This window comes from Manis javanica, chromosome 12 (genome assembly GCF_040802235.1).
Source record: "Manis javanica isolate MJ-LG chromosome 12, MJ_LKY, whole genome shotgun sequence".
NCBI classification, from domain to species: domain Eukaryota; kingdom Metazoa; phylum Chordata; class Mammalia; order Pholidota; family Manidae; genus Manis; species Manis javanica.
The window spans coordinates 1,030,013-1,041,916 of NC_133167.1; positions in this window are offsets into that span (position 1 = coordinate 1,030,013).

The window sequence follows — 11,904 nt, forward strand, 5'->3', positions numbered from 1 at the left end:
ATGTAGAATTTTTTCATGTCTTGTTGTTTATTCCTCAGATGTTATCATTTTGGTTGCTATTTAAATGAGATCTCTTCTGTTTAATCTGCCATTTATTAGTACCTGTATTTATGAAAACTATGGATTTCTATCTTATTTTTATATTCAGTTGTGATGTAAAATTCTCCTGTGGCTTGTAGTGATGTTTAGTTGATTTTCTTATTTCTTCTTCCACAACATCTGAAAACAGGACCAACCCTCCCTCTGTCCTTCCAGCGATGGCGCCGCTGGTGCCTGCCCTCTTCTAGCCGCCCTGCCAGCTTTGGCAGGCACGCCAGCAGCGCTGACGGCAGACTTCCTGTCTTGTCTGGTCTTACTGGGACTGTGGCACCTGCTTCCCCCTCAAACATGATGCTGGCATGGGGCTGAGGTAGGTATCATTACCACATGACAGAGGTTTCCATCTATTTCTATTTCATCCCCTTCTGAAACTTTAAAGGAGAATGAATGTTGCATGTGATCACATATGTCGTGCCAGTCACTACCCCTGAAATAAGCCCCACTTCTCAGGGGTGTGACACCGACTTTGCACACGGGCTGGATCCTGTTCACTAGCCCTTTATTCAGGAGTTTTGCATAGGTCTTCATCTAAGAGGTCCATCTTTATGTACTGCGTTCGTTGTGTTTTGATATCAATATCTTGTTTTATACCAGATCAGAAACTTTCCTGCTTCGTCCGCCCTCTAAAAGTGCCTACAGGGCATTGGAATGAACTGTCCTTGGGGGCTGCATATGTTAGCTCTCCATGGTAGCGCCTGGGCCTGCAGCTCTTTGGAAGATAGCTGCTTGACGAATTTCTCTATTTTCCTATTGGTATCTGTTCTGCTTAGATAGCCCACTCCCCGTCGTTAGTTTTGGCAAAGTATGTTTCCTGGGCGAATGCCCATCCCATCCAGTTTTTCACATTCATTTATGGAGTGGAATGAGGCAGCTGCCGAGGACTTTGAGCGCGCTCTCCCCGAGCTTTTTCCACCACTGGGACTGCGGCCGCCGCCCCAGGGGCATCGCGCTCCTGTAGGCTTCCTGTTTAAAAGTAGATGTGTTTGATGGGGGAACATGGGAGCCTCATGCTCTGGGGTGGGAATGTGCAATGGTCCTGGGAGGTTTGGGACCTTGGGGCATCCGCGGCTGGAACAGCAAACATTAATAACTGTGTGGGGCCAGTTTGAATTTTGGTTACCTAATTCAAGACATAAAAACATGGGATCTGATAGCAAAGAGCAGTTTCACAGTAAAATCGCAGCAGGTATTTTATAAATCTTGAATTTTTCAAGTCTTTGATACGGTGAATCGTTTCCCACACCTCAGATGCTTTACCTGCTCAGGGCTTCTCTGACTGTGTGTGGCCTGGAAATAGCTTTCGGATGTTCACTTTCATCTTCCTTGAAAATGGTGCATGGAGGAGAAATCATTTCATTTCAGTGTGTGGCTCCGGAGCACCCGGGATGCACCCCGTGCACGCAGACTCCCGTCTGGGAAAGGGCTTCACCAAGAAGCAAAGGAAATCAGGATGGAGCCCATCTTCCCGGGTTCCATCTCAGGTGCTGTCTGCGTCCCCATCCCGATGGTGGCTCGCGCGCCACGTGGCCTGCACTTCATGGCGCCGTGTCCATGCCTTGTGGCTCCCGCGGAGCTCTGCTCCCAGGGAATTTGGCCCTCCGTGTCCCCTGCCCTTGAGGCCACGTGTGCAGCAGCAAAGCAGGCGGTCAGTGCTCATGTTGTCTGGGACCAGCACTGGGGGGCTGGGGAAGGGATGGGGGTGGGGTGGCCAGACAGTGCCCGCTGCCCACCTAAGTGCTGTGCCACAGCCTCAGGGCCCCTGACATGGTGGGGATGGACAGCTCACTGTCCAGGCGTGACAGAGGGGGAGCCTAGGCCTGCCCTCCGTGGGGGCTCCTTGTGGAGCTGGGGTGTGCTGGACTCTGTGAACGTGGTCAGCCTCCTAAGGTGCTCAGGAGCCCCCTGCCCCGGCCTCCCCCCAGCGCCCCCCAACCCCGCCAAGTCCCCTGCCCCCTCCAAGCTCCCCAGCCTCTTTCTGGCCTTGCCTTTATCTTACTGTCATTTATGCTCAAGTGTGAAATGGAGCCAGGAAAGTGTACAGGTTGATGTATCCAGTGGGATGAGTTTTCACAAGCAGGACACACCCATGACACCAGCGCAGGTGGAGTAGCCAGACTGAGTCCCTTTCTAGGCACCAGCCTGTCCCTGGGCACACCGGGCTGGTCAGGGGACGCGGCAGGCCCCTTGTCCACATGGTGCATGGGATCCACTGGCTGCGGCTGCCTGTCTTGGTGTGAAGTGACCAGCTGTGTGTCTCCTCTGTCTGCGTCTAGGTGGTTCTCAGTGGGGGCCTGTGTGAATGTCCTGTTGCTACTCACATCCTGCCCAAACCTCTGCCCCTCCCATGTCCCCACCCTTCCAGCCCTTCTGCCCCCCAGAGTGAGTCTCTGGTCTGCCTGCCAGGTGATGGCCCTGCCCTGGGCAGTCAGCCAGAGGCCAAGTGACTCCTGGGGAGTCTCAGGTCCTGTCTGCAGAGCAGGGGGTGGTGGGCAAGGGTCTCAGAGCTCCTCAGAGCTGCAGACTACCAAGCAGACTGTGTGCGTGTGTGTGCATGGTCAGGGCTGCAGTGGGAGTGGTGGCTCTTGGCCTCACACACGGGGCACCACCAGGGCAGGCACACGTTCCCCTTGGCCAACCCCTTAAATGTGCACTTGGGGAACACGTGCATCTCCCCCAGAAGTACACCCACACGCTAGCTGGCAAACACCCAGGCAGCCGCAGAGCCCCTGAGTGACCCCCCTCCCTGGAGAGGGCCTGCACCCCTCCTCTGGGCCCACGTAGGCCTTCATTAGGCTGTGGTGCTTTGGGGGGCTGGTGCCTGGGGCAGGGACACCCTCTTCTTTGGGGGAAGGCTCTTTGCCTGGCAGCAGGCAAACACCTGCAAAGAAGCGTGGCCTTCGTGCTCCAGCCTGTCTCCCTTTGAAGTCCGCGTCCCTGGTCCTGGCCGGCCGGGCCCTGTCTGGGCAAGCACGGCGGCCCCACCCTCTGGGCTGCGGGTCCCCGAGGCCAGGGCTGTGGGTGCAGAGCTGCAGGGGCCTGGGCTGGGCCCTCTGCTGTCCCCTGGCCTCAGGCTCCCCCTCTCCCAATTCAGATACCTGTCTCCTTTGGTCTTGGTCCCCTCCACCGACCACCCTCAATCCAGGATGGTGGAACCGAGCCAGAGAAGGGAAGTCATGCATGGAATACAGGCAGGGGGTTCTGGCTCCTGGACTGGCTCTCCTGGGGGCAGAGTCCTGGCCCTCCCCTCTCCCTCTTTCCCGGTCCAAGGGGACAGCTACCCTGGTGGTGGACATCCTAGATTGCTCCGGGGACGGGAGCATCTCCTGCAGCTGTGGCGTCCACCTAAGCCAGGCACCAGGCCCTGGAGAGAGCAGCATTCCAGGTCTGCCTAGTGCTGTCAGAGAGGCCGTCTGCTGAGCTGGAGGCCTGCCCCAGCCCAGGCGGCTGGGGGCACTGGTGTCCCTGTCCAGGCTGGCTCAGTCACCCCTCATCTTCTGGACTGGGCTCCTGAGAACCTCATTTTCAACGTCCCTGTGAAAGGATGCCTGAGAGCCCACCTGCTGGCTTGTTCCCTGTGGCCATGTGGTGGCCAGAGCGCTTGGCGGGGCAGGAGGTCGGCATGCTCTTCAACCACTCTGTGGGAACCCATGTCCAGAGGGGTCCGTTGTCCTCTCCCCAGGGGTCTGCTGCTCAGCAGGCAGCGGTGACATGGTGGGCGAGCCTCACTGCCTCCTGCCCCGCCCAGCCCCAGCCGCCCCGTGCTGGGTAGGGAGCACCGCCCAAGTCCTGGGTTTGGGGAGGTGGGTCTGTGACCTTCTGTTTGCATGTTTACATGTTCTCACACACATGTTAGCAGTCTTCTGTGAACTACGTCATTCTGAACCTCCAGAAGGCCTCTAAGCCTCCACATAAAAGGAAGGAGGGAAACTGGCAAGAGATGTTAGATTTGAAAACCTACAGATAATAATAAGAGTGTGTATTTCAGAAAACACACCAGCAGAATTAAGAGGCCATGGCAGTGGGGAAGGGTAGCTGCAACCTGCAGGCCGGACAGCAGTTCTTGGCTCACCAGGACGTGGTTCTCAGTGATTTCAGCCCCGGGAAGGGACGTGGGCAGGGTCCCCACAGGGAGGAGACCCAGCAGCCGGTGTGACAAAAGGTGCGGCCTTGTTTCTGACCGGAGGTGCTGCACGTACCCCACGCTGCAGTGACAGGGATTCCTGCAGGCTGCTTTCTTTTCCTCTTTGGTTCTATTTGTCTGCAATTTCTAAGTTTTCTGTATATTTTCATAATCAGAAAGGAGGCATGACATGCATGTGACAAGGCATGTCCCCATGTCCCGGGGGCAGACTGAGGCCTCACCCCACAAAGTCCAGGGGTGCACGTGATGTGTGCCTTGGAGAGCTGGGGCACCCCCTGGGGGACACTTATCAGTTGGCGTCATGTGGGCACAGGCCTGGAATCTCCTGCCCAGGGCTCTGAAGGCCGAGCTCTGTCCTGCAGTCTCCCCAGCAGATGCTTGGGTGGCTGCACGGTCCCCAGACTGGCAGCTTTGTTCTGGGGACGCCTATGTGTCTGCAGCACAGTGTGGGCTGGCCAGAGGACTTGAGGTTCTGGGACCCTGACTCCTGCTGCATCTCACGTGCCCAGCTGGGACCTGACCAAGCAGGTGGTCTGGAGTTCTTGCATCTGGACTCTCCGGGCGTCTCCTGGCTGTGGCTCTTGGGCATGTCACCAACCCTCTTTGAACATCACATTCATCAATGGAAAAATAGGGTGGTGATGTCCAGTGTCTAGGGTGGCTGTGACAAGTGGAGGACATGCACAGGGAAAAGCAGGGGTGCTGCCCAGCCTTGGGTCGGAGAGTCTCAGCCAATGACTCCATTAGCAATTGCATGTGGTTATGCGCAATGGTGTGCAGACTGCAGAGACTCAAAAACATTCAGGGCTGATTTTCTTGAGCAGAAGTTCGGGGGTCATGTGGCAGTGCCAAGACCTCATCAGGGGCTTGGGCTCCTTGTGTCTTGCTGTTCTGCCACCCTCAGCACAGAGCTTCCCTGCTCACGGCCTCCTCGTGGTCAGAATAGTTGGGGCTCCGTCCTTTACATCTGCATTCCAGGTAGGAGGAAAAGGACAGGCCCAGGGCAGCGGGACTCTCGGAGCCGTGTCCCAGGGGCCCTCCTGGAAGCCTGTGGCAGGCCTTCTCCTTTCCTCCTGTTGGGTCTTTCGAGCTGCAGGGAGGCTGGGAAATGCCTCGCCTTGCTGCCCCACAAAATCAGGGTTCCCTGCTCTGGTGAAGGGACACAGTATGTTCGGGGCTGGCGAGCAGTGTCTGCCCCTGCTGCGGTCATCACCTGGGAGGCGCCCTGCACAGCGCTGAGTGCACCGTACACCGTCAGGTCAGAGCTCCCACAGGGGCAGTGGGTGCAGCCTGCCTGGGAAGATGGGCCCCTCTGCCAGGCCTCCGGGGCCGTGGGAGCCGAGGAGGCCTTGGTGGTGGCTGGCAAGCAGGTCTTTGTGCACAGAGACTTTAAAAAAATTTTTTTTATTAAGGTATGATTGATATACACTCTAATGAAGGTTTCACATGAAAAAGCAATGTGCTTACTAAATTTACCCATATTATCAAGTCCCCACCCCACACCCCAATGTAGTCACTGTCCATCAGTGCCACAAGTTGTGCACAGAGACTCTTACCATCCCCACGAGATGCCGAAAGCCCGCAAGCATTGTGGGCCGTGTGGAAGAGGCTCAGAGAGGTTAGGTGGTCCGTCTGAGTGGCTCAGTTGTACGTGATGGCATCTCCCCAGCCAGCCCGACACCAAGTCCAGCTCTTGCTGCAGCCCCTGCCTGCCCCCTCTGCCCACAGTCGATGGTGGCTCTGGAGAAGGCCTCTTAGCTGAGGCCCCAGGCTTGGAGGTGTTGCCAGGCGAGGCTGCTTCCTCGGCGTGGTCCAGCCAGGGCCAGGCCTGCTGCGGCCCTGCCGTCCAGGGCGGGTGTCAGGAGGGAGGTCCGCACTCAGGGCCGCAGCGTTAACGTTGTCCCCCTCCCGTGCCCCAGCTGTGAGGCCCTCCCCACAGGAGCGGGTCCTTGCCTCCGGGGCTGTGAGATCAAGGTGTGGGGTCCCTCAGGGGTTGGTGAAGCGCTGAGATGTGGCAGGGCCTGGCAGGAGGATGTTGGACACCATGCAGGGGCAGAGCCCACCTGGCCTGCCTGCCCGCTCCACCTCACGGGGCGCCAGGGGAGCGGGCCTCAGGGGCACAGTCTTTGCCCAGGTTTCTATGCTTTTGTCCGTTGTGAAAGTGGTTCAGACATGGCTACACAGCATCTGGAAAAAAGGCCAGAGAAACGCGAGCAGCCTGCCGTGACCAGGGCTGGAGTTCCGGGGCGTTCGCTGCTAGTCCTTCCGCCCCATGGGGCGTGCTCATCCCGCTCCCGTGGGTGCCGTGAGCAGGAGCTCGCAGGCTCCTTCCCATGGTCGTGGGCAGAGCCGAGGACCCTCCCGCTGGTCACCCCCGGGCCTCAGGGAGTGAACGTGGGCTATCAGGGTGGAGGCCTGCAAGTGGTAGGATGTCTGGGAGGATAAGGGAGAGATGGGCTGGCATTTCTTGGGCTCACTTTGAAGAAGCAGAAACACAGGGCAGACGTGGGCAGAGGGGCTGTGAGCCTGTCCGGCTGTTTCCGACCAGATGGGCAGGGCCAGGGCACCGCTCCCCTCTGGATGGCTGGAATACTGCCGAGGCCCCCCATGCATCTGATGGACCATCCTTCCCGCAGCTAGGCCGGGGGGCCTGTCGGGCAGGGGGCGTGCCCTCCAGGTCCTTCCAGCAGCTTCCAGCTCTCTGCCTCGGTCCACAAACTGGCGGTGTGCTGGTCTGCGGACCACGACATGTGCGTGGACCCCCTCGCAGAGCATATGCACACCCACAAAGGTAGGGTCCCCTCTAAGGCAGGGGCCAGGGCTGCGAGCGGAACTGGTCAGGAAGGTGCCCAGGAGGTAGAGACATGCTGCGGTGTGGGCACAGCCGGGTGGCACAAAGCCACTGCGACTGCGCTAACGGGCCTGTGCGGACTGAGGGGCCGGGCCGCCCCGCCACTCCCCTCCAGGCCCCGCCCCTGCCCCTATTCCCCGCCCCTTCCTGGCCCCGCCCATTCTCCATTAGGCCCCGCCCCACCCTCCCAGGATGGGGAAAGGTGGACATCTCGGAGTGAGGACTTCTGGGAAAGAAAATTCTCCCTCTGGGAGCCCACCAGGGTCAGGAGACAGGACAGGTGCTGAGACGGAAGAGAAAATGACAACGGAATCTGCCCGCAGGTACATGCCTGTGGCTCTAGCCCTGACCTGTGGATTCCAGGGGCTGCCACGCTTCCGGTTCCTTGGAGGGCACCTCAGGTGGGGTGCCCAGGAAGTAAGGGTCCTGTTCTGGAGGTGGGAGAACTACTTGGGGGTGGCTTGGGAGTGGGAGGGGCCAGTCTGGGCAGACACCTGCCCTGGGCCATGCCACCTCTGCCCTGCCCTCTGGGCCCCTGGTGTGCTGGTGAAGGGGGGCACAGGGCACAGCTGCAGAGCCCTGCCTGGCCAAGCCATTGGTCTGGGGCTGGGACCACACCCATCTGCCCCCAAGGCCTTGTGAGGCTCTGGGCTATGAGCTGAGCAGGTGGTGTCCAGAGGCCCGTTGGCCGGGCCCTGCTCTTGATCCTGCAGGGTGGAGCACCCCTCCTGGGGCTCAGAGAGCAGGTCCCTCTGGCCAGCGGTGTGGGGTTCACCCGGCCCTTCTTCTGGGCTGGAGGGGGAAAAGGGGCCCTCAGTCTTGGGGAACAGAGCAGATCTGAGGACCTGGAAACTTGGACTGGATGTCTGGGTGCTGGTGTCCAGGGAAGGACCACATTTCTGTACCCCTTACTTGATTGTTGGGCCCCACTCATTACTCCTCCGTGCCCTTTGCTGCTTCAGGATGAAGTTCACATTCCTCCCAGACCTTCCCATTTGTGAGCTCACCCCAGACCCACGGGGCAGCCCCGCACCTGGCCTCACGCCTCTGTAAGGAGGTCCTCCCGAGGAGCCCCGCCTGCGGTTGGCCTGAGCCGGGCCCGCTCAGCCGGGTGTGTCTGTGTCTGTGCTGGGCCAGCGGGTTGAGGCCAGGACAGGGATCCTGCCGGAACAACAGAAGCCAGCTCGGAGGAGCTCGGCAGACGGAAGACTGTCCTGGGTGACAGAGCTGCCTGCCCGGGTTGCTCCCCAGTGGAGCCGTCTGGGCAGAAGCAGGGCGGTGAGAGGACGCACAGCAGCCCTGGAACCAGAGGGAAGCTCGGGTCACACCCTCCCTTGGAATCTGGCTTCCAGCGGCACCGGCCCTCTCGCTAGAATCCTGAGGTCAGCATCTGGGCTGTGGGAGCCACAGAGGCCTGGGTGGGAGAAAGGCCCCAGGACACAGCGAGGAGCTTGGCCTTGGTTCTGGAAGCAGTGGGGCCACGGGGGCCGACAGGGCCTAGGCGAGGCCGGCTTTGTGGGGGGCACACTCACTGTGACTCCCGTGGGAGGCAGGTGAGAGGGGCCGCCCAGCAGGGGGTCTGCTCTGGAGCCCTGTGCCCTGGGCGAGGGGGGCGAGGTGGTGCTGCGCCTCATCCCGGAGCCTGGGCAGCCTTGTGGTTCCTGCCACCTGCCGGGCTCTGTACCCCCTGCCCCTGCCCCTGCCTTTCCTCCTGTCCTGAGGTCCCATCCCTGTGTCTCCAGCCAGCCTCCCCCAACTGGCCTGCTTGTCTGTCCTGTGTCTCTGCTCTCTGTGCCCCTTTCCATGCAGAGAGCCTCCCCCCATGCACTTGATGGTGAGCCCCAAGATCTAAGTACTTCCTGGCACCTTCCTATCTGCCCACAGCTGTGTCTCCAGATCCTGGGGCCAGGGCAGCTCCTGGCCCAGCTCAGTGAGTGTCCGCTGAGTCAGGACAAGGAGCAGGGGAGGGTGAGGTGGGAGCAGCAGCCTGGTTGCTCTGTGGTTCCAGGGCCTCCAGAGATGGGTAGCTGTGTGGGTGGGGGCTGCAGAGACCCACTGTGGCCTCTCCCAGGGAAGAGCCTCTCACAAGGAGACCACCCTGCTGCAGGGACCACCCCCGAGACCCCAGTGCCCCTGTGGGATCCAGGGAGAGGGTGCTCTGATTGTCCCCTCTGTTCCCCTGCCAGCCTGGAGGGGCGTCTGGGCAGTGCGTGCAATGCCCACATCAGAGGGTCCCTGGCAGCCAGCCTTCCATTGGGCAGTGGCAGTGTGACTGCCCACTCATGCAGTGTCACATGGCAGGCCACTGCCTGCATGTCCCCAGGGGCTGTGGGTCCTCTTGATGTTCTGCACACAGTGTGAGTGGCTTCTGTGGGGTGGGTGACATGATTCTATTGATTAACTATCTAGGCCACTTTGAAGTGTCCCCAGGGCGGTGCTGGGGTCAGAAGACTGAGACCCAGGCTGGGGCAGCTCTATGTGTCAGCACAGCACGGAGGCCAGCGTCGGCCGGGAGAAGCGAGAGCCCGCTGCTTGGCCGCGCCCCAGCTGTTCAGTGTGGACATGGAAGCTCTGGAGGCCCCAGTGCCCGCCACACGCCCAGACAGACACCCCCAGCCCTGGACTGGGGGGAGGGGTTCTCTGAGGCCCGTGGTCACCTTCCAATGCATCTCCGCCCTGGGGTCTTGGGGGACCTCTGGGAGTCCTTAGGCTGTTGGGGAGACAGGCACCTCCCCACCTTCTAGGGCTCTGGTCTGCAATCTGGCTCTCAGATTGGTTAGGCTGACATCAGGATAAAATATGTTCTGCTTACAGGACATTGGCTTCTGATATTTAAGAACTTGCAGCCACGTGACCAAACATTATACATTTACCATTTGTTTATGTGACAGTTTCTAGCGGTGCTGACGTTGCCCTGGGGATATTTTTGATGACCCAGTCATGTGGCTTCTGATCAGGTGAGGGCCACGAACCAGAACCGGGCACCCCGCACTGCTCCCCAGAATGGCCGCAGTAGCGCTGAAGCTTCCAGGAAGTCCCTCCAGATGCTCACGCCTGTCCCGGGCTCTGTCTGCCTCCCTGAGTCGTCCCCGCGGGGCGATGCTCTTGCGCCTGTGGGCTTCCTCCTCCTGTATCTGGACCCCAAGTGGCCTGGTGGGGTGGACGCTGCAGGGGCTTCCCCAGTGGTGGCTGGAGGTGCACCCAGGGGGTGGAGCTGGCTTGTCCCCTGTCCCGCCTCGCTCACCACTCTCTGAGGTCCAGGACACCCCAAAGTCAATTCAACACAGCTCTGCCTACGGCTCCCACCCAAAGCTGTCAGAACCGCCAGCTTAGCCGTGTCAGACCCAATCAGGAGAATGTGAGGGTCTCTCAGACCTGACATCAGGCCCTCAGGCCCCACAGAAACGGGCAGCTCCAGCAGGTCTCCCCCACCCCAACTCTTTGGGCCCCAATTTTACCATTTGTAAGTGCCTGACCTCCCAGCTCCCTTCTTGTGGACGCAGCTGGGGGCCCGGGAGTTCTCATGGACACCCCCAAGGCAGGAGGGGGCTGTGTGCCCCTTGAGGCTTGTTCCTAAGCACCCTGTCCAGACAAACTGGGGGTCTGCTGGCAGACAGGACTGGTCCTTCAGGCCCACTCTCCCAGGTGGGCCCACCACTGCCTCCAGGACAGCCCGACGCCGAGGTCTGTGTGCTGTGACACAGCTTCCTGGGTCTCTCCCTGGATGCTCCCCCAGGCCCTGGAGCCAGCATGTGGGTCCCCAGTGGAGCCCTACCTGCATCCCCTGCTACTACCTTATGAGGCCTGGCCATCTCTGCTCACTGCTCAGACCCCAGGCTGGCCCCTCTCCAGGCCCTCTTTATGCTGCAGCCAAATAGGTTCCCCCAAAATGCCAGCATAGTCAGTCTGGCGCCTGGGATACCCTCAGGGTAGGGTGCGAGGTGTCCACCCGGCAGAACCCAGCCTGCACAGCCTGACCTCCCAGCCGCCACCCCCTCCTAACCGAGGCATTGTGGACCCCAGGATTTAAGGGCACTGCCTCTCCGCTGCCCATACCTGGTGAGCACCCCATCCCTCTGTGAGGGCTTGGTGACTGGGCTGTCCCTCTGGGTGACTGCCAGGGATGAGCTGGCCTGCGGGACACTTGCTTCTAAGCCCTGCTCTGACCCTCCTGCTGTGGGGTCTGGGGGAGTCTGTCCTAGCCTGTTTCCCTTTGTGTCTGTCAAGGAGGCCGGAGCCTGCGTCTGCTCCACACTGTCCAGTGCAGATGGTCACACCGGAGCTTAGCCTGCTGAAGGCCTTTGTTCATGGCCACCCTCCTGGGAAGGAGCCTCCTGTGGGTGGATGACAGGGTTTGAGGGAGAGGTCAGCCAGCAGCCACCAGAAGCCCCTGCTGGGAGGGCACATCCGCACGCAGGACAGGTGCCATCAGCCTTGCAGGCTCACGCCCTCCCGACCCCTCTCTGGGCCTGACGGGGCTCCTCTTGTGTGTTCAAAGTGGGCACAGCGCCCAGGGCCCTGCAGCTGCAGAGGAGCCCGGGTGGCCATGAGTTAGGAGGAGTTTCTCAGGGCATGCCCTCCACCCCTGACGGCCTCCCCGCGTGGGCTGCAGCCGGAAGGGTGGGCGTGCTCTGGCCAGAGGCCTTGGGACACGCACTCTCTAGTGGAGATGACTTCTGGGGCCCCTCCAACTCTGGGGTTCTGGGATTGGGGACATCATGACTCAGCCTTGACGATGACTCAGGAATGGTCCGATTTATGACTTAGCCTTTGACATTGCATGACTTGACTATTTTAAAGTCTTATGATTCAT